The sequence below is a fragment of the Haemaphysalis longicornis genome, unplaced genomic scaffold (assembly GCF_048455015.1).
Source record: "Haemaphysalis longicornis isolate Haplotype H1 unplaced genomic scaffold, Haemaphysalis longicornis Haplotype H1 scaffold_13, whole genome shotgun sequence".
NCBI lineage: Eukaryota > Metazoa > Arthropoda > Arachnida > Ixodida > Ixodidae > Haemaphysalis > Haemaphysalis longicornis.
The window spans coordinates 22,215,393-22,219,400 of record NW_027526233.1 but is presented as its reverse complement, the minus strand read 5'-3'; the positions used below and the strand labels follow the sequence as shown (position 1 = coordinate 22,219,400).

The 4,008-nt window shown below is 48.1% G+C and overlaps 1 non-coding gene across 1 annotated transcript; it reads left to right on the top strand.

The window, feature by feature from the left end:
- Window positions 1-1,616: 1,616 nt before the first annotated feature.
- Window positions 1,617-1,688, top strand: Trnak-uuu (transfer RNA lysine (anticodon UUU)). The gene has a single exon. It is a non-coding gene; the product is annotated as a tRNA-Lys (tRNA).
- Window positions 1,689-4,008: the final 2,320 nt, after the last annotated feature.

Sequence of the window (4,008 nt, the reverse complement as noted above, 5' to 3'; positions counted from 1 at the left end):
CGCCGGTTGACCGCTCATGACAGGCTGTAGACGTTCGCGTCACGCACCGGGGGTTGAAAAAGAAGGTCCCCTTCTCCCCGTGTAGTCTGAGTGGCGCTGGCTACCACCCTCAAGCGTCAGATACAGTTGTAGTAAATATAAATACCCCAGAAAGTGAAGCGGAACACAGTCGCCCAGATAGCCGAATTGGTAAGGCATTCGAGATCTAATCGAAAGGCGTGGATTCGGTCCCCACTCTGGGCGCGTGTTTTTCTTTCTTTCTTTATCACGTAATTAATAAAAATTAATAATAATGTAACGTCACTAACGGTAAAAAAAATTGTTTAACCTTCCCCTATGCCTTTTTTGGTGTTGTATACTGCCGGCATTTCTTTCTGTATTTCCGGACGAGCCCCACATTTCCAAACCCTATTATCGCGCGAAAGCTTAGCGAGGGCCTCGGTTCTGGCAGCCTTGATGCCAAGGTAGCATAAGAGGGTTTCCCGCCAGTTGACCGCTCATGACAGGCTGTAGACGTTCGCGTCACGCCCCGGGGGTTGAAAAAGAAGGTCCCCTTCTCCCCGTGTAGTCTGAGTGGCGCTGGCTACCACCCTCAAGCGTCAGATACAGTTGTAGTAAATTTAAATACCCCAGAAAGTGAAGCGGAACACAGTCGCCCAGATAGCCGAATTGGTAAGGCATTCGAGATCTAATCGAAAGGCGTGGATTCGGTCCCCACTCTGGGCGCATTTTTCTTTCTTTCTTTATCACGTAATTCATAAAAATTAATAATAATGTAACGTCACTAACGGTAAAAAAATTGTTTAACCTTCCCCTATGCCTTCTTTGGTGTTGTAGACTGCCGGCATTTCTTTCTGTATTTCCTAATGAGCCCCTCATTTCCAAACCCTATTATCGCGCGAAAGCTTAGCGAGGGCCTCGGTTCTGGCAGCCTTGATGCCAAGATAGCATAAGAGGGTTTCCCGCCGGTTGACCGCTCATGACAGGCTGTAGACGTTCGCGTCACGCCCCGGGGGTTGAAAAAGAAGGTCCCCTTCTCCCCGTGTAGTCTGAGTGGCGCTGGCTACCACCCTCAAGCGTCAGATACAGTTGAAGTAAATATAAATACCCCAGAAAGTGAAGCGGAACACAGTCGCCCAGATAGCCGAATTGGTAAAGCATTCGAGATCTAATCGAAAGGCGAGGGTTCGGTCCCCACTCTGGGCGCGTGTTTTTCTTTCTTTTTGTATCACGTAATTAATAAAAATTAATAATAATGTAACGTCACTAACGGTAAAAAAATTGCCTAACCTTCCCCTATGCCTTCTTTGGCGTTGTAGACTGCCGGCATTTCTTTCTGTATTTCCTAACGAGCCCCTCATTTCCAAACCCTATTATCGCGCGAAAGCTTAGCAAGGGCCTCGGTTCTGGCAGCCTTGATGCCAAGGTAGCATATGAGGGTTTCCCGCCGGCTGACCGCTCATGACAGGCTGTAGATGTTCGCGTCACGCCCCGGGGGTTGTAAAAGAAGGTCCCCTTCTCCCCGTGTAGTCTGAGTGGCGCTGGCTACCACCCTCAAGCGTCAGATACAGTTGTAGTAAATATAAATACCCCAGAAAGTGAAGCGGAACACAGTCACCCAGATAGCCGAATTGGTAAGGCATTCGAGATTTAATCGAAAGGCGTGGGTTCGGTCCCCACTCTGGGCGCGTGTTTTTCTTTCTTTCTTTATCACGTAATTAATAAAAATTAATAATAATGTAACGTCACTAACGGTAAAAAAAATTGTCTAACCTTCCCCTATGCCTTCTTTGGCGTTGTAGACTGCCGGCATTTCTTTCTGTATTTCCTAACGAGCCCCTCATTTCCAAACCCTATTATCGCGCGAAAGCTTAGCGAGGGCCTCGGTTCTGGCAGCCTTGATGCCAAGGTAGCATAAGAGGGTTTCCCGCCGGTTCACCGCTCATGACAGGCTGTAGACGTTCGCGTCACGCCCCGGGGGTTGAAAAAGAAGGTCCCCTTCTCCCCGTGTAGTCTGAGTGGCGCTGGCTACCACCCTGAAGCGTCAGATACAGTTGTAGTAAATATAAATACCCCAGAAAGTGAAGCGGAACACAGTTGCCCAGATAGCCGAATTGGTAAGGCATTCGAGATCTAATCGAAAGGCGTGGATTCAGTCCCCACTCTGGGCGGGTGTTTTTCTTTCATTCTTTATCACGTAATTAAAAAAATTATAATAAGGTAACGTCACTAATGGTAAAAAAAATTGTTTAACCTTCCCCTATGCCTTCTTTGGTGTTGTAGACTGCCGGCATTTCTTTCTGTATTTCCTAACGAGCCCCTCATTTCCAAACCCTAATATCGCGCGAAAGCTTAGCGAGGGCCTCGGTTCTGGCAGCCTTGATGCCAAGGTAGCATAAGAGGGTTTCCCGCCGGTTGACCGCTCATGACAGGCTGTAGACGTTCGCGTCACGCCCCGGGGGTTGAAAAAGAAGGTCCCCTTCTCCCCGTGTAGTCTGAGTGGCGCTGGCTACCACCCTCAAGCGTCAGATATAGTTGTAGTAAATATAAATACCCCAGACAGTGAAGCGGAACACAGTCGCCCAGATAGCCGAATTGGTAAAGCATTCGAGATCTAATCGAAAGGCGTTGGTTCGGTCCCCACTCTGGGCGCGTGTTTTTCTTTCTTTCTTTATCACGTAATTAATAAAAATTATTAATATTGTAACGTCACTAACGGTAAAAAAAATTGTCTAACCTTCCTCTATGCCTTCTTTGGCGTTGTAGACTGCCGGCATTTCTTTCTGTATTTCCTAACGATCCCCTCATTTCCAAACCCTATTATCGCGCGAAAGCTTAGCGAGGGCCTCGGTTCTGGCAGCCTTGATGCCAAGGTAGCATAAGAGAGTTTCCCGCCGGTTGACCGCTCATGACAGGCTGTAGACGTTCGCGTCACGCACCGGGGGTTGAAAAAGAAGGTCCCCTTCTCCCCGTGTAGTCTGAGTGGCGCTGGCTACCACCCTCAAGCGTCAGATACAGTTGTAGTAAATATAAATACCCCAGAAAGTGAAGCGGAACACAGTCGCCCAGATAGCCGAATTGGTAAGGCATTCGAGATCTAATCGAAAGGCGTGGATTCGGTCCCCACTCTGGGCGCGTGTTTTTCTTTCTTTCTTTATCACGTAATTAATAAAAATTAATAATAATGTAACGTCACTAACGGTAAAAAAAATTGTTTAACCTTCCCCTATGCCTTTTTTGGTGTTGTATACTGCCGGCATTTCTTTCTGTATTTCCTGACGAGCCCCACATTTCCAAACCCTATTATCGCGCGAAAGCTTAGCGAGGGCCTCGGTTCTGGCAGCCTTGATGCCAAGGTAGCATAAGAGGGTTTCCCGCGGGTTGACCGCTCATGACAGGCTGTAGACGTTCGCGTTACGCCCCGGGGGTTGAAAAAGAAGGTCCCCTTCTCCCCGTGTCGTCTGAGTGGCGCTGGCTACCACCCTCAAGCGTCAGATACAGTTGTAGTAAATATAAATACCCCAGAAAGTGAAGCGGAACACAGTCGCCCAGATAGCCGAATTGGTAAGGCATTCGAGATCTAATCGAAAGGCGTGGATTCGGACACCACTCTGGGCGCGTTTTTCTTTCTTTCTTTATCACGTAATTAATAAAAATTAATAATAATGTAACGTCACTAACGGTAAAAAAATTGTTTAACCTTCCCCTATGCCTTCTTTGGTGTTGTAGACTGCCGGCATTTCTTTCTGTATTTCCTAACGAGCCCCTCATTTCCAAACCCTATTATCGCGCGAAAGCTTAGCGAGGGCCTCGGTTCTGGCAGCCTTGATGCCAAGGTAGCATAAGAGGGTTTCCCGCCGGTTGACCGCTCATGACAGGCTGTAGACGTTCGCGTCACGCCCCGGGGGTTGAAAAAGAAGCTCCACTTCTCCCCGTGTAGTCTGAGTGGCGCTGGCTACCACCCTCAAGCGTCAGATACAGTTGTAGTAAATATAAATACCCCAGAAA